We start from the raw sequence: 26,202 nt of genomic DNA on the forward strand, positions 1-26,202 counted from the left end.
TAAATCGTTAATAATAGCAATGAAATAGTTAAATCCTTTTGCTAAATCTTGAATTTATGGTACACTCACATCATATGTCTGTGTTCCAAAAGGTCATTTTAGCTCTTTTACCCTTTCAACTAAAAGGTAACTTGGTCATTATGTCAAGCATGACTTCTAATTCTCAAGTGATTCATAATCATATAAGAGTAAGAGTCCATCCATAACTTTGGATGTGCAAATGGTTTATGTGACCTAACCTTACTAAGTAAGTTTGCTTTGAATCATCTAAATATACTTTTGTGATCTACTTATATCATTGTCATAAAATTAACTCACATCTAGCCAAATGAAAACAATTTATTACCTTGGTCATGGATCAACATTTGTCCAAGCCAAGTAAAACCAAATCAGTATTCAAAACGAGAAAACCGAAATATTGTCTCATCAAAAACTGGAAATTGTTCTAAATGTCATGATAAACTAATCAGAAAATAAAACTATGAAGCTATCTCTGGCCACTTAAATACTCCTAGTGCACCTTCAAGCTCCATCTCCATGCTAGCTTCACTTGTTTGCAGTTCCTGCGCAACATCATAATGTTAAGCACTGCAACTTGGTATCATATACCTTAGTGAAAGTTAAAATGTTTATAACATAATACCTGAGGTTGATGCTCCATTCTTCTTCTTGAGGAAAACAAGGTATTTCTGGCAATTGCGTTTCCAATGCCCCTTCTTCTTGCAGTAAAAACATTCACTCTCACTTGCAGCTTTGGGTTTTGGATTCGCCTTAGGCTTTTCAGGAGCCTTGGCAACTTGCTTGCCCTTGCTCTTGGCTCTAGCCTTTTGCCCCTTCTTCTTGAACCCTTTTCCCTTTTGAATCATAAGAACTTCCTTCTTAGGTTCCTTAGGGATTTGTTTCTCAGCACTAACCAGCATTGCATGCAATTGACTCATAGTCTTTGCATTCGCAGTCATGTTAAAGTTCATGATAAACTGGTTGAAACTTTCTGGAAGTGAGTGGAGAATGATGTCTGTTGCCAAATCATCACTAATTGGGTACCCCAGTTTCTCCATACTTTGAATTAGGCTAATCATTTTGAAAACATGATCATGAACTGTGGCACCCTTCTCCATTCTACAATCCATAATCTCACGATGAAGCTCATACCTTTCAACTCTAGCTTGTTTCTTAAACAAAACTTTGAGCTCTTCCATGATTGAATAGGCATCCAGGTCCTCAAAACGCTTTTGAAGACTAGGTTCCATGGTAGCAATCATTAAGCAAGTGATAGGCATAGCTCTATCATGAGCTTCCTTGTGCTTCTTGATCTCTGCCGCAGTTGGATTTTCTGGCAGAGGTCCTGGTAATGGGTTATCAATGACATCCTCCTTACCTTCAGATTTCAGAACAAGCCTTAGCATTCTTTCCCAGTTGGAAAAGTTTTCCCCTGTCAACCTATCCTTCTCAAGGAATGGTCGCAAATTGTAAATGTTGCTGTCATTGTTATTACGGCTACTCATCTATGTCAAAATAAGGCAAAGTTTAATAATTATGTTTAATAAATTAAAGTACCATAAAAACATTCATTTGGTAAATTTAAAACACTTTATTCAATAATTAAATGATCCCAATTGAATTTTAAGTGATTCCAAGATCCTTTATTTGTGCAATAATTAACTAGAGTGAGGCCCTGCAATCAACCATTACATTTTCAAGGTGAGTAAACTCTTTACTGATTACAACTCTTGTAACTCTTGGTTGAATAATTAACCATCGCATGTTTAATTATTACTCTTAGCTTCAAGGTTCTAAACGCTTTAGGTAACCTTGTTGAATATAACCAATTAAAAGTGTAGATATGCGGTCCTACCCCCACTTCCCCAAGATATATCATGATGCTCTGCTGAGGGCTGACCCATCATAAACGATCAAGGTTTTCGTCGGGTTTTTAATTGGAAAAGCTGCATCAATATTACTGGGATCTAGATTCATTATGTTGTGATTATTTAGTGAACTCTAGCGCATCATCAAACAACATAAATAAACCTAAACATGCATAATCTACTAATGCAATAAAATATGACATAGTATGGCCCCTTAGTCCTAAGAAAACTAGAAATGAAAAATGCTCCCACTTGAATCATCATGGATCTTCATCCACCTTGCTCCTTTGGGCCTTCACTTCATGGGCTTCTTATGGGCTAACACCATTTAAATAACTATTCTATTTACATTAAATAAAAGTTATAAATTTACTCAACGGTACGCAGACCGTATTTAGAGTACAAAAATACATCACGATACGCAGATCGTATTTAAGAACCTATGGGCCATACTAGTCTATATATAGCAACATAATATCATATATTAGAAAAGTGCCATATAATAAATCACTCAACATGCTTGTCTAAACTACAACATCGAATGTTCATAATAAAGTCAACGCATTTCCTAAAATATCTTATATTTTAATCATAATTAGATAATATCATATATTATTCATGACGGTTCATAAAATATCATATATTTAATTTAGTCATGAGATAGAATCAAATCATATTTTTATCTAGAAAGATAAAATCATATTTAATCTTCCATGATTATCCTAACTAATTTAGGAGATTCTATCCTAATTACTAGCCAATCAAATAATTTTAAAATCAATTACATCCTAATCTAATTATGGGATAATCACATTATTTAAATCAATTATTATCCTTTTGGAATATGCTCAGAATATCCTTATCAATCTTATCCATAATTAACCACTTTAACTTAGGATAATTACTAAAATAACAAACTAAATATGGATAATATCAAATATAACAACTTTTGAATATTTGATTTTATCCTAAAATAAAAGATTTTATCCAAATAAAACCAACTTTATCCTTATGAAATAAAAGATCATATTTTGAAAATATTTTAACTTATCCAAAATAAAACCGATTTTATCCCAAAATAATTCGTAATTATCTTGAAATAATTTTTCAAAACAGAATTTTTTTTTTTTTTGAAAATACCGCAACCACCAATGCCGCCCACCGTGGTTGGCTAGCCGAAGCTAGCCACGGTGGCTGGCTGCCGTGACAGCAGCCACTGCCGCAAGGGCAGCAGCGTGGCAGCTGCTACTGCTGGGGTGCAGGCCACCGTGCGTGGCCAGCCGAGGCTAGCCACGGTGGCTGGCTGCCTTTCAGCAGCCACTGCCGCGCAAGGCAGCAGCACCCCGAGCTGGCAGCCGCGGCAAAAGCCGTGCAACGGTCGCACGCTGCTGCCCATGGCCACCCTAGACCGCCGCCCTCCCTTCCCCTCCCTCTTGAACCGCCACCTGGTCGGCAGCCGCCGTGGCTGCGCCACCCAGCCGCGGTTGCCGGCCAAAATAAATTATTTTTTTTTTGTGTTTTTAATTTAATTAAAATAACATTTATCCTAATTAAATTAGTCCATAAGATTAAAATTAAATCACATTCAATTTTAAAATTAGGGTTCATCATAAAATTAATCCCAATTTAATTCTAACATTTAAAATTAAATCTATGATCATACATAAAACATTTTTATGCATAAATCAATCCAATTAAAATTATGAAACATAAAACAATTCGAATTAAATCAAAATCAAGCACAAAAATCATATTTTAGGGCTTGGAATTTTCGAAATTAGGGTTAGGGATTTCGAAATTTTCGAAAATACTAGGGCATAATTCGGTCCTCTTTATGGCTATATGAGCATAATTAAATCACATTTAATCGATTCCAAAAGTTTAATCACATTAAAATAATAATCGAACCATAATTAAATTAATTTCTCCCTCTTAATTGATTATAAAATTAACGTGGACATCAAATAATCGTATTATTATGATCTAGCTCGTTAATGCAAGAGGCTAACTGATACCACTGTAGGAGTTTATAGGTACTACGCAGCGGAAATAATATATATGAATCATATTCAATAAAGTACCTAATCCAAGGATCGCATGCATAACACACAAGACACATAATCATACCTTTGAAGCGTGAATTCCACGAAGCTATTCGACAGGCAAATTAGGGAGAGAATAGAGCCCCAAGTGTTGCTCCTCTACTTAGTCCACGAGATTCCAACGAGCCGTCCACAATACTAGATTGGTCGAGTGATTGAGGAAAACCGCGATCACCACCTTTTTGGACAACCGACCACCGCACGAACCACCACCACCACGAGACACCACCGGCGCCGGGAGGAGGAGAGAGACGTGAGAGAGGGAGTATGAGAGGGGTTGGTTTCGTGTTTGCTAATTAGGGTTTGATCTAAAATGATCAGTCAATTCCTTACATGCAAACCTAGGCACCTAGTCTATTTATAATCTCATTATAATTAGACTAGGGCACGAGGCCCAATAGCCTCTCTAAGCCCCATATGGCCGGCCACCTAGAGTGATGAGGCCCATAATGGGCCTCGTCCTCTAATGCTCGATCTAGCCCCTTTGTGTGACCTCATAGGATCCGTCCAATTTGGGCTTTGGCCTATTTTACTAGTCCAAAGATCGTAAGTACCTCTAGCTATGGCAAAACGACGACCCAAATGTCCGGACTTAATTATCTCTATAATTTGATCCAATTATATATCTAGTAATTGCACACGACGAAGACATAACTCCTTCACTTGCAACCTCCCCCACTTGAAGATCCTGACGCCCTCGTCAAGTACTCTTCAATCTTAGCCTCGAATTGCCATAATATAGTATCACATTCCCAGGAAGCCTCCGCTTCGGGGCAATTCTTCCATTGCACCAAGTACTCAACTCGGTGAATCTTCTTACTTTGGCCCATCACCCTTCGATCTAGAATCTTTTCCACTTCCTTAGTGAAGTGTTTTCGGATCGTTGGTGGGTTCCTCTTTAAGGCGGGATGCAGACCTTCCGCATCCTCGTAGTAAGGTTTCAAATAGCTTACATGAAAGGCTGGGTGTACCTTTAATCTCTCCGATAACTGCAACCGATATGCAACAACACCCACTTTCTTCAACACCTCAAATGGACCAAGCGGTGTTTGAATGGATGACCTGCCACGCCAACTTCATGCGCTCCTCGAGGTCCTACTCATTCTCCGACACCAGCCGGTTTTGCTCCTTGGCAAGTTAAGCTTTGTGCTTATTCCGCATCTGGATCATTTCGTCCTTGAGCCGGCCGATGTCTGCTCGAAGTTTGGTGTTATTTGTGTCAGCTCCCTTTAATGCCTTGAGGTCAAACTTAGCATTCTTCAGTTTAAGCTTAAGGTCATTGACGTTGTTGTTGGCCTTCTCAACAGCTGTGGTTAGTGTCTAGACCATCTCCTCTTATTTCATCTCCTAGGATTTAATTTCAATTTGAGTCATAGTATTTTGATATTGAGTAGAGTTAAGAGCATTCCAAGCCCTCTTATTAGCATCAATTACCTCCTCAGATTTCTCCCTAAATGGAGCTTTAAGCCCCTCTACTCTCAGCATCGTCTACAAAGAACAACCGACAAGATAATGGCTTAGTTATAATTACTAAGTAAACTCAGCAGGCTGAGAAAAAGCTAAGTTACCTTAGTCAGCAGGGCACAGATGTGGTCCATGTTGACCTGATGTAGCCCATGAATCTTCTCCTTCGTTCTCCGACCGGGTGATGGTCCTCAACATTCTCTTTGAATACTGCTGGATGTCCGACCATTTTTGAAAGAGATCTGCACAAGAAGAAGGGTATAGCAAGATAGCAGCATAGGCAACACCTGTATTGTGCCAGCTGCCATATGAATCCCCCAATGGAGTAACTTAAGACTTGACTCCCATATACTCAAGAGACCAAGGGAGTTCGAAGTAGTCGTCCATACTTGGATTTCAAACCGAGGGGCCTCTCCACCCCTAGCTGCTACAGAATCGATTACAGCATCGAGTGGCATGCCACTCTTCGATGCCTTAGAAACGTCGGACTCTTTGCCGCCAACTTCAGCGCTCTCGCTGAGAGCTTTCATGGCAGCCGGGTTTTTACCCCCAGTAGTTGGTCTATTTGGGCCAGTCGGCAAGGAAGATGCCGTCTGATCCGCCTTGGTTTTGCTCACTTTGGAGGTCATCCCGGGCTCCTCGATCCTATTACATTTGAGCATCTTTTGGATCAATCTGGGAATGACCTTGCTTTCACTATGAAACGGAACACAAGGGGTACATCCGTTTAAAACCGGTTTATGACAATAAAACATTATAAATGAAAAACATAGACGAAGCTTACCCTATCATTTTTGGCCTCTAGCTTGGTTTCCCTTTGTTCCAGCAGATCCTTCCGGATTTGAGCGGCGGATTTAGCAGGCGTTTTGTCTGCGTACCGTCGACCATCTCTAAACCTTTTGTTGCAAAAAGAAAAAGGAAGATTAGAAGATAATAACAAACTCAAGTAATTTTAAACGCCTTGTTATAAGATCAAACATACATCTCTTAAACACGGTGCTAAGACACATGCGGAGAGAAACGCCTCGTCTTTGAGCCAATCAGGATGAGGTATCCAGTGCTTATGAATGATTATTTCTATTCCATCATCTAGGGTCAAAGTTGTGGTTTTGAAGAGCTTCGGCTCTGTTATCTCTTCCCAAGCCTTTCAATCATCTAGGGTCATGGTTGTACACTTCCTTCCCAACAAAACTGAAAGGAATGGTGTCCTTCAAACAAGTGTATTATTTCGATAGCGGGTTCAGAATTGTTCGAAAGCTAATTATTCAGCGAGGTCAAGTGATTGGAATGCCTAGTTGGAGGCCGTTTTCGATCAGTAATATTAATATATTATACTCCCTCCATTTCATAATATTAGTCCCATTTAGAATCTTTTGACCACTAAAAATTAGAGGGAATCTTCTAAATTTCTCTCAATATATAAGATTAAATATAGTCATGTGAGATCTAGTTTTATGCATTTCAATGAGTACTTTATTAATATGAATTTGTATAATTTTTGATAGTGTGAGATTAAAGATATTTGCAATTAAACATTTACATCGATATGCGTAAATGAGACTAATATTATGAAACGGAGGGACTAATATTTAATATTACAGCTTAATCTTGACTGAACCCTTTGGGTCACACCTAAGAAACACAGACGATCCGTTACGACAAATTAATCCTAGAGGAGATAATGATTCACTCGAGTATTATGAGCATAGACGTCGGATATCGAGCTAAGAGCGTCAAGACCGAGTGTCGGAAGTTGAGTCGAATTAGTAAGACGACGAGACGGTAAAAATCAATTAATCAACAAATTACCAAAATACCCTAGCATCGGAATGCCCTAAGCAAACCGAGTGCTAGGGGCAATAGTGCTAGCATAAAAGCTAGCATGTGCAACGCACCAAGCCAAGGGTTCTAGCAGCACTAGGTTGGTGCAAGGGGCATAGCGTGCTAACACGCCATTGTTAATAATGCTAGCATCGCTAGCAGCGCATGGCTAGTAGGCAGCTGGCGCGCGCGCAACTCTTGAAATGCTAGCAGCACCAGCCGCACATAAGCGCACCAGCAGCCGCATTACGTGTGTGGCTTGCTGCGCACATGTGCGGGCTGGTGCACTAGCCAGCAAGCTATGGCGCGCTTGTGCCCGCACAGCTGATATGTCTATTTTGTATAGTATTTTACCCCCGTCCCTTGGTCATAATTGGTAGTGTTTTTGGCTCTTTAGAGCCACTTTTATTACTAAATGGTGTTTTCTAGTGTTTTCGTAGTTTTGGTAAAGTTTTGTTGGGAATTGCACTTTTGGAGCATTTTCCCGGGATTATTTAGAGCGACAACGAGCATTGGAGGAGCACGACTACTTTTCATAGCCCAAGGCCGGTTAGAGTCATCGAGCAGGTGATTAAGGGCTCGACATATGAAATACTGAGGCGTTGGACACCAAGTATTCAAGCCCCAAAGTAGAAATCCGGAGTGGGCTAAGAAGTGAAGCCCAATCGAAGTCCAAGCAAAGCCAGGCCCGATCGGGCAACCATTGGCTTGATCGGGCGGCTGCCTAGAAATAGGAGGCGAAGAAAAAGGCGGGCTCAATCGGGCGGCCCTTCGCCCGATCGGGCGCGTGTTTCGGAGAGGACGTTTTTGACGATTTACTTAGTTTCTAATTAGGATTTGTTAGGAGTTTTGTATAAGTACGATTTAGTGTTTTTGGTACAATTCACCTCTTCTCTTAGACTTTCTCTCTCTACTTAGTTTTACTCTCTATACAACTTTACACTATGTTCTTGATTCAACTCATTATTTCCGTTAACTTTGGTAACGATATCTTCTCTATTACTTTCAGTAATTTAATTTCCTTATTCCATAATGACTTGTTTATTTGCTTTGTTTAGTTTAGATTTAATTATGTGTGAGTAGTTTTTTTTCTAGGGTTTGTGGGAACCCATAAATTATATGAAGGGATAATAAATATATGAAGGGATAATTTATTATTGTTGATGGTCAATGTTTGATTAATTTCCTATTGATTGATTTAATGCTATGCATTTAGATTAGGCCTGGTTTAATTGTATGAGTTTAGCAATATTGATTCAAGATTCGAGAGATGAGAATTGATGTTTAGGCTTAATTTCAATAGGCGGACTGATTTATAAATGGTTAAGTCGAGATTCGAGATATGAGATTTAATGCCGGTAAATTAACTCTGTGATTGTAATACGTAGCGAAAGCCCTTTATGATCTGATTAATTGATACATTGGTGATTGATTATTATGTTTTATCCTTGAATATTATTTATTGGTGAACCTATGCCCTAGGTCTTTTAATCATTGATTTCCTCCTACTTTTATTTCTCCATACTTTTATTCTTTGTATTATAATTCCTTTATATAACAACAATTGGTCATTTTAATAGTTTAGATTATATTAATTAATTAGGAATAAATTAACTTGTTTCCCTGTGGTTCGACCCATCTTCCCTATCGGCATAGTTAGTGGACTTAGGAATTAATTTTTGATAAGGTGATACGACTTTAGCCTGTCAAAATTTGGCGTCGTTTTCGGAGAAACGGTTTTATTTTTATTTCTGATTGTTTTTTTGTAGTCTAGATTATTCCTTCTTGTCTTAGAGAACGTTAGTTCTTTGAGACAATTCTCATAGTTGTCTTTTAGTTCTTTGTTTATGCCCAGGTGTTCCAGATTAGGTTACATTCCATTCGATCCTGAGATCGAGCGCTATTTTCATAGACAAAATAATCTTTTTAGGCAAGTCCTGGCATGTTTTGGGGGTAGCGATATTCCTTGAGACCCTCTAACTGATTCTAGTGATTCAGAAGTTCCTTCAGTTTCAGAATCAGAGATGACAACGCCTACGAAGCTCAGCGATTATTCGCAGTCGTCCCTAACGGATTTTCCACACCTTTCTCCTGCTCCAAGTCTCGAGGGAGTACAATTCGAGATAAAACCTTAGTTCATAACGATGATAGAAAGGAAGCAGTTTAGTGGAGCCAAGGGTGAAGACCCAAATCTTCACATTGCCGATTTCTGTCAGTATTGTAATACTATTAGGCAGAATGGGGTCACGCAAGACCAGATCAGGGAGATTCTTTCCCTTTTCATTATGTGGAAAAGCTAAGCTTTGGTTTTATGGTTTGAATAGAACTGCACTAGGTATTACTAATTGGGAAACTCTTGCTTTGAATTTTTATAACAAATATTACCCTGCAGAGAGAACAACCCTATTGAGAAGTGCAATTCAGAATTTTTCCTAAGAGCCAGATGAAACTTTATATGAGGCTTGGGAAAGATTCAAAGATCTGCAGAGGGAGTGTCCCCATTATAATTTGGCACAGTGGCAGTTGATTCAAGCCTTTTATAATGGAATTAGAAATACATAGAACGTTCTAGACTCTACGGCTAGTGGATGATTTATGAATCTTAATGTTGATAATGCAGGACAGGTTATTGAAGATATGGAAATTCATAATTCTCAATATGGGAACCTAAAGGCTTTGCAAACAAGGGTAAACATCACGTCAATTCAGTATCCTTTGTGCAAGCCCAATTAACATTTATTTGCCAGAAGTTAGATAATCAGTACTCTTATTCCTACTTCCTTTGCTAGTGTTTCAATTGTTTCTAATAATACTAGTGAAGCTTTTTGTGAATATTGTGGAATTGTAGGACATTGGGACCAAGATTGCAGGAGTCCTATGGAGTAAGTTAATGCCTTCTAATCTTACAGGCAGAATAACTCATATTCTAACACCTACAATCTTGGGCTCCGGAACCATCCATTCCTTTCTTACCGGAGCACCAATGTGCAAAACCCTCCACCTCCACAACAAACACAACAAGCACCTCCACCACAGTTGAAATATTACCATCCTAACTCTAGCTAGAAAGCCCCAACAAAAACTCCCCCTTCATCTTCTGACCCTGCCTTGTCAGAAATTAGAGCGATGCTAGCATACATGCAAAAGCACATGGAGAGTAGAGATACACAAATTGATTCGATTATAGCCCATGATAAAGTCATGGATACCCAAATTTCCCAATTATCCTCTACTCTGCAGACTCACCAGCAGGGAGCCCTACCATCGCAAGGGATACAACCTACAGATCATGCTAATGCAATTACTCTAAGGAGTGGTTCACACTACGATGGGCCTTCTATGCCCAAAGATGATGAACCTGTTTTAATTTATATTGCTAATCCTGATTCTGTTATAACTAATGTTCCTGCAGGGCTCCAGGGTAAAACTAATATTTCTGATAATACATTGCAAGGTACAACTCTAGAGATGGTTACTACTCAGGAGAAGAGTGGAGAGGCACAAAAACCAATTTTCAAACTACCATTCCCCAATTGACATTTGAAAACTAAGTTGGATAAGCAGTTTGGTAAGTTTTTGGAGGTTGTGAAAAATTTGCAAGTAACATTTCCTTTCACAGAGCTAATTACACAGGTTCCTACATATGCTAAATTTATGAAAGATATTCTGACTAGGAAAAGGACCTTTAATGAGGTAGAAACTGTAGCATTTACAGAGAAATGTAGCGCATTATTGCAAAATAAATCCCCTCCTAAATTAAAGGATCCCGGTAGTTTTTCTATCCCTTGTCATATTGGTAATGTCTTCATTGATAAAGCATTGTGTGATTCGGGTGCTAGTGTTAGTGTTATGCCATCGTCTGTGTGCTCTAAGCTTAATATGGGTGATTTAAAGGTTACTAATATTACTTTGCAAATGGAAAACCGTTCTGTTAAATCCCCCTTAGGTATTTTAGAAGATGTCCCTGTCAAAGTTGGTAAATTTTTAATCCCTGTTGATTTTGTTGTTTTAGACATGGCTGAGGATACACAAATTTCCATTATATTAGGTAGGCCTTTCCTCCATACAGAAGGAGCCATTATTGATGTTGAAAATGGATACTAACCCTTTCTGTTGGAAATGATAATATCACTTTTAATTTAGGGAAGGTTTTGAAAGGACCTATGCTTGAGGAAAATTGTTGTTTAATTGATGTTATTGATATAATAGATGATATTTGTAAAGAAAGCTTACCATAGGTTCTTGCAAGGGATCCCTTGGAGGAATTACGTTGTGGAGATTTGACTGCAGGTGATGCTACCATTTGGAGCAAAGAGGTGGATGCTATAGAAAAAGCTCTTGCCATAGAAGAACTTGATCCTAAAGAGAGTATGAAGGTAGTAAAATTAGTTCAGTAATCAAAACTTGTAGAGGTTTAGAAACCTGAACTAAAACCTCTCCCTTCTCATCTAAAATATAATTTTCTTGATGAGAAGGAACTGTACCCTGTCATCATTAGTACTGCACTGACGTGGGAAAATTAGGTCGTTGGACTAATCCTCCTAAGGCAAAAAAAATTTATAAACACTAAACAAACCTAAATACAAGTATAGAGGTAAGTCAAGGGTCGAACCCAAAGGAACAGTAATGTCTAAGTGCTTCCAATTATGTGCCTAAGCTAGGTCGAAGACGAAGGGTAAAAGAGGACACCTACAACTACTAAGACAAAGAAATCAAACAAATAAAATGCTAGGGATTAGGATTCACTTATAATAGCAATGAACAATGCAAATTGGTTTAGGAAGTTGACTAAGTCAAGCAATGTGAGGGAAGATCAATTATGCAACCAAAAGAGCATATCAAGCTATTCTCCTAGAAGTTTAACTAGCGTCAACTACGATAAACTCTAGCTAGGAAACATCACAAGACACCTCAATCGTGTAAATGCAAGCCACAAATCAATGGTCCGTATCAATGTCCCCCCCAAGCTTAAATGGAGCATTGTCCTCAATGCTTAAAAAGGGAGAAAACTCACATCAAAATATCTTTTGAATTTTTTCATTTTTCATTTTTCACTTTTTTTTTCTTTTTCTTTTTTTTTTTTCATTTTCAATAATGCTTTGTCCTCGCCTCTTTTAACTTTGGACGGCTTTTTCAACTTTGCACTTATTTGTCCATGCCTGTTATAATGTAGGACGGCTTTTACTCATACTCATTTACCATTATTCACATAGAAAGTATAACACAATCTTGCTTTCATAAGAACCAAACATTCCAACTTCTCCACCACAAACTCCATCAAGTATGATCAATTGCTTCACAAAAACCAAGAAAAGAAAGAAAATGAAACAAATGGCCAAAGATCTAAAGATGTGGCTTGAAAAGAAGGTATAAGGCTCAAATGGTTGCAAGAAGGCAAATGTAAACCCAAAAATAAAGAGTGAAATAAACTATCCTAAAAATGAAAAATACCACCCCGAAAATATGAGAACTCTTGAGGACATTTGAACCCCTAGTTCACGGGAAAGTGGTAAGATGGTGTTGCTCTCCGTAGTGAATAGGATTCCCTTGGTTGGTACTTGCTTATTTTCATGTCCCGTGTGAGCGTCAATTGTTCAAGCCTCCATCACTTTTGTTGAGCGGCATTTTGGATCCTTACCTATGCGTGTCTTAATCCTTGTGTTGGTTTCTAGCTCCCAAGATCGTGATCATATAACTCTAGAGGAGGAAGAGGGCATTTCTTCTCATTTTTCTTAGTCTTCCTTGTGTTTTGTTACAAATTTGGTTTTTATTTTACATTCACCTTCTTGCTAGCCATGTTGAGCCTTATTTCCCCTTTCTTGGTTAAACCATATTACAAACCTAGCGGCCTATGTTCTACCAACCCTTATAGTTAGTGAAGCATCGGCTTGTGAGGTTCGAGTTTGAGAGTTTTGATTTTAAGCAAGGAAGTTGTGTAAATTGGTTCAAATAAGCACTACTACAAAAGGCGTGTTTTTTGGACGCTTTTAGGCCTTTTTTCGACGCTAAAAAGCGTCGAAAAAATATTTCTCGACGCTACTAAAAAGCGTCGAGAATACGTGAGTCGAGAATTTTGAGGGACACAAAAAAGCGTTTTATATGTCCAAACTAATATACGAAGTGTCGGAAAATACGTATTTCGCGCATTATCCCAAGTTTGTGTAGTTTTTTAGCGACGCTTTTACATGTCCACATATTCAAATTTAGTGACGCTTTTTGTTGTCTTGCGTTTATTCGTGTCAGCCTATGGTTTGGCGGGAAACTCTTGAAATGTAAAAATTTGCAAAATATGTAGACATTAAAAAGCGTCTAGAATTTTTTTTTTCCTTTTATTAAATTATTACCATCATATATACATTTATAGTTATTTAAAATTATCATAAATTAAATTAATAACATTAAAATTAAAATAAACAAATATTCTATATAACTAGATCAGATTTTTTTTTTAAAAAAAAACAATAATTAATCAACAATAATAAGAGTGCGTAGTTAATTACCAAATTTATAAAAGAAAACATCAACACAATTAATAAAAAAAATAATAAAAAAAGTCGCATATTATAGTAGCTTGTCCCTAAATAAATACATCACTAATATAAATAAGACTAAAAACCAAAATAGATAGATGATGGCGTTATAGACGATTTAGTCGCTTGTTTTGATGCTCAAGTGTCCCGGCCTATTCTCTTGTTGCACATACATTGCCTTTTCCAATCTTCAAAAAAAAAAATACAAAGTATAAATTAGTACATTACACAATATAGGCTTATACACACACACACACACACACACACTCTAAATTTCACACACACTCACAAGCATTTTGAATTTCACACACAAGCATTACACAAATGTCTTTGAGAATGCCAACACTAAGTCAGGCTGGCAGTCTTATAACAGCAATCTTACACACACACACACACACACACACACACACACAAGCATTACACAAACATCAGGCTAGCAGTCTAAGGGAGATGCCAAAGGATGAGAAAGGATGAGGCCACCTCAAAAAAGAATTGGGGATTATTTGATGGAAATGGGAAGCCAGTCTATATCTTGCATCTCACTGAGTGTGGGTCTATTTTGTCTAATAATACAACAAACCAGACTTACTGTACTGCAAGAGATAGAGCTGACAAGAGGATTGTTCCCCTTTATTGCAGGCGAGCCTTGCTATGAGCCTGATAATGTATTTGCTCATGCTACTTATGCTTTCAACACTTATTATCAGAACACAGGAAAAGCACTCAACATTTTAAGTAAAGTTTACATTTTCGCTTAGTAATTATACTAGTGCCTGAAGAAATATAAGAAGAGAATCCTAATCATCTATCGAGATAGGATACTATCAAATAACATGTGCACAAAGATGACCTTATAGGACTTGAAAATGCTAATCATTCATATCTTAACAGTATAATCAATCATTAATTGAAAACCATATGTGCGTTTTATTTTTTAAAAAAATCAAACTGCCAAGAAAGAAACATCAATGATTTCCCCCTGAAGACAAGTTAGCTGACATATTGGAAGCTGACATGTTAGCTAAACAAAGGGAAACAGATTGGAAGTTGACATGTTAGCTAGTAAGTGTTGAGAAAAAACAGGACAAAACCATTTGGTTGGATTCAGGTTCTTTAGGTAAAGTATTCATTCTCCCTTAAAAACTCAAAAGCTATTTCTTATTTAAATTAATGAATCCCAAACCTCATTATATTGCTGATCTATTCTATGAACATTATCAGAACGACTCACAATATCTAAAGCTGCCTCGATCTTTGCTCTTGGTTCAAGTCTATACATATACATATATGACATTCAATGGCAAGCAGACGTTGTAATGTTAATTACTTCCCTTACTAGTGAATTAATGTTAGCTAGTTCTGATGAAACAGTGCTGGTAAGGTCACGTGCATAGGCCAATAGCATAATATTGTGATGAAGAAACCCAAAACAGGCAAACAATAAGGAAATAAGAAGGCTAAACAACAGGAAGCAGCAATAACTAGCAAATAGAAAATAGCAACAACAACACAACAACATTATTGACCAGCAACAATAGCAAGGTGGAGCGACAACAATGTGGTCAGCATCCTACAGAAACAACAACTTTGTTATAATTTTGATGTTATTGGTGTTTATAAGAAGCAAGGGATTTTGAGAATTACTAATGAAAAAAATGTATAGAATGGTAGAGAAGCATTCCCAGGACAATACATGGGATATTTCATTCATATACCACACAATTCATTTCTATTTCCCACTGATCTAGCTCAAATTGAGTCAAAAACTCATAAGTATACAAATAGCGAATTCAGAAGATAAAATACAAGGGAAATAAAGAGCTAGAGAGAGCCAAAATGATAACATGTACATCTATAAAATAGTTATAGCACAATCTGATGACTAAAAATTATATGCTAAATATCACGGTTCAAGCACACGACAAGATACGAAACACAAGTGAGATAGACTATAGATAAAAGGACCATAATTAGATGGATAATAGACCATGGTCATGCTGAAGCTACTTTTGCTTAACTCTTAGACAACACAAGCACATGTAGACAAAACGGAAATCATTCTAAGATCACCATGATACTAGACACGTCAAGGCTTCATGTAAATAATAAGGAAGACATATTCAACTTCATGAAATAGAGAGCTTGCACCCATAAAGTACTATACAATAATAAGAAAATCATACCAACTGTAAGACGATGCTTGATTCCTTTTAAAACTGTTAGGATAAATACCTGAGAAAATACAATTAGAGATAGAGAAGTACATCGTAGCAACTAGTAACTGCTATCTATAGAATTCTCCACTCTAACCTTGCACCACAAACTATTACTTAGCAAAAAAAAATATATAGAGTACATATCCAACATGAATTTAACCACTAAATCATACTTCGTAATAACTGCTAGCAATAATTCCTTAGAAGCATGGTTTTCTTAGTTGCAGATTATGTCAACGAAAAACTTATGGTTGACAATATACATAAATATATACCTTAGACTTATACAATTCAACCCTTAGTGACTTGAACAAAAGAAAAGGCAATTCAAGATGAGAAAAGACATTGCTCAAGCAACAAGAACTAGTAGAACAGAAATCTTGAAATTGATTTATGCATTTTAATTGTTACAAAGAGAATATTAAAAAGTTTGTGTAGCATAAATTGCAACTTAGTGGATTACTGGAATGTTTTTGTTCTAATTGAAGTATTTTTTCTTCAATGATACCATACTACTTCATATATTCTAAGTCTAAAAAACATACAAAATATCATCAGCTTAAGCAATTGCAACTATTCTATTTGAAAATCTAATCACTAAGAATATTCAAGAATTTAGACATCGCAAGTTATTACACAATTAATATATAAAATCCCAAAAGAAACATGATAATCAAATAAAACCATTATGAGAAACAGAGTGCAAACCTGAGAGGAAAATAGAATCAGGGGCTGATTGAAATTGGAATTTCAACATAAAGGATTAGATTTGATCGAAATTAGGGTCTCCTTTCATATAATTTAGCCAAAACCCCTTCAAATTAAGAATTCAAAACAAATAGCCATAAAAAAAATACAATTGAAACAAAATCTAATATTTATTTGAAGAAAATACCTTTATTTCTTTTAGATTTTGAAGAAAATACCTTTATTTCTTTCGGATTTTCTAGAATTTTATTTGAACAGTAGCACAAAATCGAACTCAATAATATGTATAAACAAACCCTAAAATATCAATTGCTCATGAATCAAACCCATTTCAGACCAAATTTTCTTGAGATTATTGTAAAATAAACTCTATAAACAAGCTATAGGACTCGATTTGAAGAAAAAATTAAGACCAAAAGGAAAGGATGTACCTCAATTTTATCGGCAACAAGAAGAAGAAATTAAACACCATTGAAGGCCGGCGGGAAAAGAAAATTAGGCTAGCAAAATTATTGATGAACGGTGTAAAGGGAACGAATTGATGATCTGACATTGAAATCCATGCTTTTCTTAATCACTTTGCAGAATTTCGTAAGATGAAGGAGAGATGAATAGTTAGGGTTTAGATGTGACAGCTTAGAGAAGTGAAAAGGGTTTTCAAGTTTAGTACTATGGGCGGTTTTATTATTTCCGAAATTTTGCAATTGTGGGTGGAGCCAATTAAACTCATGAGCCCTGCACGTGTTATTCTCGACGCTTATTGATGTCGAAAATCAATCTAGGCGTCGAGAAAACACGCACATTATATTTACCACCTGACGCCCTTGCCTAAGCGTCGAGGCTAAAGCGTCGAGAAAAGACTCATTTTGTAGTAGTGAAGGTCTTGAAAGTTTATTCATGAAAAAAGTGTGCAAAGGTTTGGCAAGGAAGTTGTAATTCATGAAAACCAAACACCAAAGAAAAAAAAGGAAAAAAAATGATGAGGAAAGAAAGAAAGGAAAAAGAGAAGGAAAAATTGAGATAAATGAAAAACATGCAAAGAGGTGTAGTATTGTCATGTATTTTGTATTGAAGGTTGTAATTTAAGATTAGGTTCGATTCCTATGTTGTTATTGAGAGATGGCCACTCTTATGCTTCACTTAGGAGTTTCCACCAAATTTTTCAAATTGACTCCAAACCTTAACCTCTAGCCATGACTTTACAACCCTAACTAAGACCCTTGGACTTTAGAGGGGCGTGGTCAAAGAACGGTGGAGGGAGATAGATTTCAACCCTATGGAGAGAGTATGCATAGTTGAGATGTCGGGATAACCTCATTGTTCCACATAGAATTAATTTTTTCCGGTTCCCTCGAGGAATCATGAGGAGCCAACTAGGGGATGAATTGAAGCTAGCGGAGAGAACGTGGACCGTCTTAGATGGGGCTAGGGCGGAGGATGAAATCATTAGTTATCTATGCTTAGCTTAGGTTTGTCTATTTCAACTTTGAGCATCTTAAAACGTGTTTTCCCTCTTGAATTGAGAAAGGTAAGTATTCTTTGATTTATGTCCCTATATTTGAGTCCAAATGGAGCATTTCCAACCATGGTACTTAATTGATTTTCTTGAACCTTGTCATGTTGTGTTTGTTATGTAGTGTTGTCTTTTGTCTTGGTTTCCTTTGCTTGAGGACAAGCAAGAAGCAAAAGTGGGGGAATTTGATGAGTGGCATTTATGCCACGTTTTAGTGCTCATTTTACGGGTTTTTCCTCCCACTTGTAGCTTGTTTGCCCCCTTTTTCTCACCTTTTTGTTCTTCTTTTCTTTGTTTGCATTTCTCCTTGTTTTCTTTGTTTTCGTTTTGTAGGAATCAAGGCGTTGGAAGAAGAGCAATTTACTGTCATATCACCTGTGAGAACCCGCGCAACACTGTGAGAACCCGCGCAGGATTGCCTTAGGAGCAGAACAGAAACAGAAGGATGAGTGCGCCTTGTACGCGGGTTATGCATGGGCGCGCGGCCCTGTGAGAACCCGCACGAGATAGCAGCAGAAGCAGAGCCAAAACAGAGAGTTGTGCGCGCCACATGTGCGACATGTGTGCGGGCGCGCACTCATCACTCGCGAGCGCGCAGTAGCTGGGAGAAGGCGCACATCCATGGGTCTAATCCCTCCGTACCCACAGATCTGCGGGCGCATAGAGATCGGAGAGGACGCACGCATAGCAGCTGTGTGGGCGCGTAGTGTATATGCGCAGGCGCGCACCGTTGGGTTTCAGTTTTTTGTAATTCGAATCCTTGTATCTTTTTAGTGGACCTATATATATAGGTCGTAGGGTGAATTAGTGGATCATCTAGCATTATCTTAGAAACAATTAAACCCTAATCTTAGAGAGAGAAAGTGTAGTATTACTCAAGTTATCTTCTTGTATGCAACTTTGGTTCAAGTTTCATTTCAATCAATCAAGCAACTTGCAAGATTTAATCTTTCTATTATTGCCTCCTTAGTAATCTCTAATCATTTCTCTTAGCTTTGTTTATTTGCATTCTAGTTTTTTATTTCTTTTTATTTTGTGGATCAATATATTTTGGTATTTTCATTGTTTTTTATCATGTTTGATTTCATGTTTATTGTGTTTTCATTTAGTATTGTTATCATGTCTAGTCCCCCTTTTTTAGGCTAATCTCTTAGCTAGGGGAAGGGGGTGTAAAATATGTATTGAATGATGGATTAATGATGATAGTGGATTGATTACTTGCCTTAAATTGATGAAAGACATGATTTTTAATGGCTTGAGATTATTGTAGCGCTGTATTTGATTGCCTTCTAGTTTAAATGCATGAAAATGATTTGAACTAGATTTAGATCACCTCTATTTTAATGATTGCATGAGAATGAGTTGTTAAAATGGAGTTCCATGTATTGTGCCTCTTTATTCTTGGGGTAGCTTGTGCCTAATGGGATGCATGAAAATGATCCTAATTAGCTTAGACCACTTTCATTGGTTTGCCTAAACTATTGCATGGAAATGAATTGTTTAGGTAGAATTTTATATTCTTTGGCATGTTAATCATGATACTTATCATTGTTTACCTTCTTTCTAAACATGTTTGAAACCCTCTAATCCCTAGCGTTGTCATTCCTTGATTTAATCACCCTTTTACTTGTTTATTTATAGTTCTAGCGTCTACATTCCAATCTCCAACTAAATATACCCCTTTCTTACTCTTGCATGGTGATTTTGATATTAAATGAGAAAGCTTCCTCAGTGGATCGACCCTTGCTTGACACTAACTAGTTTAGTGTGAGGTCTAGGTTTTATAAATAGTTAATTTGATTAGGGTTAATAGTTTAACGACCTATCTAGCCCTATCAATTAGATCATTGAACCCTAATCATTGGTGGGCTGCGCCGCATTGCGGCTTCCTCGGGATTTGGGCCGTGAAGGCCGCATTTTCTCCCATGTATTCGGAGTGCCACGTGTTAACCAAGGATTTGTCCACTTTGAGCTATCCTAGGGCTGACACGTGTCATCCTCTGGTTGGACCACGTGGCGAGGTAAAATTACCCTAAACAACTAGCATTGCCTTTTTCACATTATCCTTCGTGAAATATGGCTTATAGACTCTTGATTCCTTTGATTGCTCTTTTCCTTTAGTCTTTCCTTTGTCACCTTCCTTAAGTGGACAGTTCTTAAAAAAATGATCTTTAGACCCACACTTGAAACAGGTTGTGTCTCTGGAACTTGAACCCTTCTTGTTCCTATCAAACTTCATGTTGTTCATCATTCTTTTGAATCTCTTCACTAGCATTGCCATCTCCTCCTCCTCAACTTCTTAGTCATCTAAATCTTGAGCCTTTAGAGCAAGACTCTTGTTCTTGGAACTTTAAGCATTGGAACTCAAGTTAAGTTCATGAGACATCAATGATCCATCTAGTTGTTCCTGATGAGTGTCATTTGTAGCACTCATTTGGTCCCTTTTAGGATGATTTTCATTCTATTTAATAGCCCTTTTCCTTAGTTTTTCTTACTTTTGTTCTTTATTTAGTTAGTTTGTGCTTTCCCTAGCTAGTTTCCTTGTTTTGTTCATTTCTTTGTTTATTAGTTCTTTTTCCCTTTTATTTGTTTGCTTTTGTTTGTTTTCAGGTTATGATCGTGTTTCCAAGGACTCCCGAGCCTTCCTCTCACATTTCTCATCAATTAAATTGGATGCCTCGTGTTCGCCTTTTGGAGATTCAAGTTTAAAGGAACGCAAGGAGCAAGTCAAGAGATTGGTGCACGTATGCGGTGGGGGCATCATCTTTGCCATAAACCCACCAAAATGTCCATTTCAAGACTGCCTACCTTAGTGTTCAATATCATCACCAAGACGAGTGCACGAGGATGAGCTAGGACGAAGAAGAGGAGGGGTGTCCTGCTGCCAGGTGCGGGCGCGCACCTGGTTGGTGCGGCCGCGCATCAGCCTGGTGCGGCCGCACCTGCCTGGGTCTCTGTTCCGTACCCGTTTTCCCGCGGCCGCGCCTTTTACTTGATGCAATTGCACCTCCCGGGGTCTCTTTTTGGACGATCTAACCAACTCTTCTTTTGTATATTTCCTATATATAGTGTTTTTCTTCTATTTTTAGAGAGATAATGTTTAGATGATCATTAAAGAAGAATTAGAGAAGTTTAGAGATCATATTTTTAAAGAGAGAAACTTAGGTTTTAGTGAGAGAAATTCATGGTGTATTGTTGATGATTGAAGATTATTTCATCTCCATTGATCTTTAATCAAGTTTTATAAGGATTCATTTTCTTTAATTCAATCTATAGTTTGATCTTAGTTAATTTCATTTGTGTTCCATATGCTTTGTTAATTGTTTTAGTTTGATTGAAATTTGATTGAAGGTTGATTGATTTATGATTTGATTTTAGATAGCTTGATATGATCATGATGAATGTGTTGATTAGTTCTGTTTTGATCTTAATTGCCATGGTTAGTGAGTAGATTACTTGCTAGGGCAATGGTGAAGCATGTATGAGTAATGGATTAGTGCTAATTGGGGATAATTGATGGAGTTAATAATGTGTTTAAATTTGGTTGATGATCATGTGCATGTGTGTGATTGATTGAAGATTGGCCAACTTTGATTGTTGCACTAGATTGCATGGTAAGTTCACATTGATACAGACCATTGATTTGTGGCTTGCATTTACACGATTGAGGTGTCTTGTGATGTTTCCTAGCTAGAGTTTATCGTAGTTGACGCTAGTTAGACCTTTGGGAGAATAGCTTGATATGTTCTATTGGTTGCATGATTGATCTTCCCTCACATTGTTTGACTTAGCCAATTTGACCTCCCAATTAGTCAATTCCATTTTGAATGCATGTGGATCCAAGCCCTAGTGCTTATTACATTTGATTTCTTCTCGTTTATTTTCCGTGTTTGTCCTAGTTTAGAATTCACAACCCTACCTAGAGACTTCGGGATAGCTTGACTATAGACGATAGGCAATAGCCCACCATTCCTTTGGGTTCAATCCTTGACTTACCATATACTAGTATAGGGTTGGTTAAGTGTTTATAATTTTGTTTGACCTTTGGGAAGGGTAGATAACGACCTACGTTTCTCCACTTGTCAAAATGGCGCCGTTGCCGGGGAATAGTGTCGTGATTGTGTATTGTTGTCGAGTCTATTCCATCTATTTCAAAAACAAAAAAAGATTTTATTTCTTTTTTTTAGGCTACACTTGTAGTCGTGTTACTAACAATTTCTTTTGAGGTTTGCATGCATAGTAGGACTCGAGATAGGCCCTTAGTTCCTTTGGATCTGGAAATTGAAAGAACTCTTTCACGAAGAAGGATAGCCAATAGATCTTTGAGCCTAAGTTCCTCAAGTGAAGAAGAGTTTGAGGAAGAAGAGCAAGAGCAAGGCATAGGAGAGATTTCAAGAGTAGCTTTGAAGGAGTTGGGAATTTTCGGTGCTTGTAGGTTTGAGAGTGGCATTGCTCCACCTACAACACCGGCGAACGATTTTGAGATAAGACCGGCCATGATTACTTTGATAGAACGGAAGCAATTTAGTGGAGCCAAGAGTGAGATCATGTTTAATCACCTAAAGGAATTTGAGAAGTATTGTAATACCATTAAGGTGAACGACATTTCTCAAGAGTTCATTCGGCTAAAGTTGTTTCCTTTTTCTCTTACTGGTCGTGCTTTAGATTGGTTGGATAAAGAGGTTAAGCCCAATTCGCTTAGAACATGGGATGATGTCACTAGAGCTTTCTTGTCTCGCTTTTACCCCCCAAAAGAAGACGGCGGAGACTAGGGCATTGATCCAAGGATTCAAGCAAAGACCTAATGAGAATCTCTATGAAGCATGGGAGAGGTACAAGGAGTTCCAAAGAGAGTGTCCACATCATGGGATTCCTACCCATCAAGTGATACAAATTTTCTATGGAGGTTTGAGTGCTCAAGGCAACTCATGCCTAGATGGAGGAGCCGGTGGTCCTATAATGAATATGACGGAAGAAGAGGTAGTTGATATAATTGAGGATATTGTGAGATACTATCGAGATTGGCAAGAAGGAGAGAGAGAGTCTACGAGTAAGAGTAGCTCAACGGTTTATTTCGTGGATCATCTCAACACAATTAACAACTTTTCATCCCAAATTTCAAATCTAGGGAAGGAGATGACATCGATCAAAGCAAAGCTTGAGAGTGTTTCTACGAATTCTTTGAGTCTTCCCTCCCAACCCAAAGGGAGAGGTACACTTTCTAACTCTTCTCCTTCTACTTCCAATAATATGCCAAGTGGATGTCTATTTTTGTGATTCTTGTGGATTTTTTTTATCATGATTCTTCCATGTGTTCACAAGCTTTTGTTGATGGATGTGATGATGTTGAAAATAATGAATGTGAACATGTGAACTTTGTGTCTAATGCCAATGGTGGTCAAAGGTTTAATGGACCTAAGAATTTCGGCAATAGGAATTCTCACCCTCAAGGTGGTTTCGATAACTATAACAATGGAGGCTATAAGAACCAAGGAAACTAAGGTTTTCGAGGGAACTATAACAACCAAGGTTATAGTAATCAAAACTCAAGCCATGGGTGTGGCAACCAAGGTCAATATCAAGGCTTTGGTAACCATTACCATAATAGTTGCAACAGTCAAGGCCGAGGGAATTGGAACAATAACCAAAGTCGGGGAAGTTTTCAAAACAACCACCAAAGGGGACCCCCTCTCGGTTTTGTTCCAAAGCCCCAAGCCAATGGTGAAAATTCTTATTCCCAACCATCATCATTTAAGTCAAATTTGGAAGAGTTGATTGGTAATAAAACCAAGATCATTAACGCCTATATGGTGGTGAGCGACAAGAAATTTAATGAGATGACGACTCATAACAAAATGCTTGAGACACAAATAACCCAACTTGCAAACACTCTTAAGGATTATGCTAGTCCATCCTCTTTGTCTTCTCAAGGAGTGAAACCTAAGGAACCCGTGTATTCCGTCGCCACTAGGAGTGGGAGAGTTCTTAATGAGGGTGTTTCTAGGTCCATTGAGGAGGACGAGGTGAGGAGTGTTTCGAGAGAGGAAGATGAGAAGGGTGTGTCTAAGAGTGTTAGTTATAAGGAGAAGCAAGAGAAAAAGAAGGATGATGAGAAAGAGCGTGAGGAAGTGAGAATACCCAATTTACCATATCCACAAAAGTTCTTGAGGCACAAATTGGATGAGCAATTTGGTAAGTTTCTTGAGATGCTCAAGGAAGTCCACTTTTCTATTCCCTTTACCGATGCCATCACCCAAATGCCTAGGTACTCTAAGTTCCTCAAGGAGATTCTAGTTGGGAAGAGAGAGTGCAATGAGGTTGACTCGGTTGAAATTGGAAAGTGCTTTAGTGCCCTGATTCATAAGGAGTTACCCGAAAAGATGGAGGATCCGAGGAATTTCTCTAATCCATGTAAAATCAAGGAAATGATGTTTGAAAATCATCTTTGCGATCGTGGTGCTAGTGTAAGTATCATGCCTTATTTGGTTTTCAAGAAACTAAAGCTAGGTGAGCTTCTTCCATCCAATATAACCCTTCAATTGACCGATCGATATATATTAAGTCTCCTAAGGGGAGAGTTGAGGATGTTGACGTGGGGAAAACTATGTCGTTGAACTAATCCTCCCTACGGTCAAACAAATTTATAATCACTCAACTACCTAAATACAAGTATAGAGGTAAGTCAAGGGTCGAACCACTAGGAACGGTTATGTTCAAGTATTTCTAATTTGCGCCTAAGCTAGGTCGAAGTCTAAGGTGAAAGGTAACGCTATTCTACTTCCTAAATCAAAAACCAAACAAATGAAATACTAGGGAATGGGGATCAACATGCATTCATGATAACCAAGCTAATTAGGGAGTCAAGCAATCCAAGCAATGCAAAGACAAATAGTAGGAGCAATTAGGGGCATTCAACTAATCATCCTCACACTCTCTAACATAGATTTCTCTAGTGCTAAACAATATGAAGAAACATAATCAAATACTCAACTAATTATGATCAAATCGATATCAAGTGGTCATGTCAATCAATTCAATCATGCAATAAATGCTAGCAATCATGGTTAGCTACTCCAATCAAACTTATGCAACATGCAAACCTCTAAGAATCAATTTAATCACAATACAAGAACTACTCAAATTCCCAAATCAATCTCAATCCATCAATCACACATGTTTACCCAAACCCTAGCAAGTAAACTACTCAAGAAACATGATTAAATCTACTATCAACTATAGAGAACAAGAATCATCAAAAATATCAAGAACAATTACTCAAATCAAACATCAAATAACAAAATTAACCAAACAAACATCAAATTAAACAAAACAATTGAATGAGATAGAGTTTAGAAATGCTCATTGATAATTAGGAAGATCTCCAACACAATTGTCACACTTGCATCTTCAATCTCTCAATCACCATTGAAATTCCTCACTTTCTCTCTCTAAAACTACTCCTAATCTAGAGAGAGAAGCTCTCAACCTAAGAGAGAGAAAACTATTCTAAAACTAAAGAATTACATCAATGAAGAAAAGAAAACCAAAAACTATATAAACAAAAGGAGAAAATAAGCTTTAAAATCGTAAAAGACCTAGAAACCCGCGCCCGCGGAGAAATCGGCCGCGCCCGCGGAGAAGAACGGACACCCCAATAGCCGCGCCCGCGAGGCCAAGGCCCGCGCCCTCGGGGAGCCCTCAGGACAACCGCGGGTGCTTACTGCCCAAAAACGGCAGTTTTGGAGATGCAGCAACCCCGCGCCCGCGGGTACTGTAGCCCGCGCCCGCGGCAGAATTTCAGGGCTAACTTCGGAAGGCTGTAACTCTCAATCTATGAATTGTATGAGGGCGTGCGACCTATCATTGGAAAGCTCTTTAAGTCTAGTTTCCAACCCAACTTGAATCACATCAATTCGATCTGTAGAACTTGAGATATGGCTGAAACAATGCACAAAGGTCATATTTGATACTTTGCAATCC

General features: G+C 37.8%; 1 long non-coding RNA gene and 2 other non-coding genes across 3 annotated transcripts; all 3 read right to left on the reverse strand.

Annotated features, from left to right (window-relative positions):
- Nucleotides 1-9,658: 9,658 nt before the first annotated feature.
- Nucleotides 9,659-9,765, reverse strand: LOC145612872 (small nucleolar RNA R71). The gene has a single exon (XR_014106783.1). It is a non-coding gene; the product is annotated as a small nucleolar RNA R71 (small nucleolar RNA).
- Nucleotides 9,766-13,613: 3,848 nt separating this feature from the next.
- LOC145610290 (uncharacterized) lies at nt 13,614-17,336 on the reverse strand. Its single transcript, XR_014106264.1, has 3 exons — nt 17,141-17,336; nt 15,969-16,017; nt 13,614-13,973 (listed from the first exon to the last, which is right to left on the reverse strand). It is a non-coding gene; the product is annotated as an uncharacterized LOC145610290 (long non-coding RNA).
- A 5,651-nt stretch (nt 17,337-22,987) lies between these two features.
- Nucleotides 22,988-23,093, reverse strand: LOC145612811 (small nucleolar RNA R71). The gene has a single exon (XR_014106728.1). It is a non-coding gene; the product is annotated as a small nucleolar RNA R71 (small nucleolar RNA).
- Between the last annotated feature and the right edge of the window lie 3,109 nt (nt 23,094-26,202).

Source organism: Chenopodium album, chromosome 24 (genome assembly GCF_948465745.1).
Source record: "Chenopodium album chromosome 24, dcCheAlbu1.1, whole genome shotgun sequence".
Lineage (NCBI taxonomy): Eukaryota > Viridiplantae > Streptophyta > Magnoliopsida > Caryophyllales > Amaranthaceae > Chenopodium > Chenopodium album.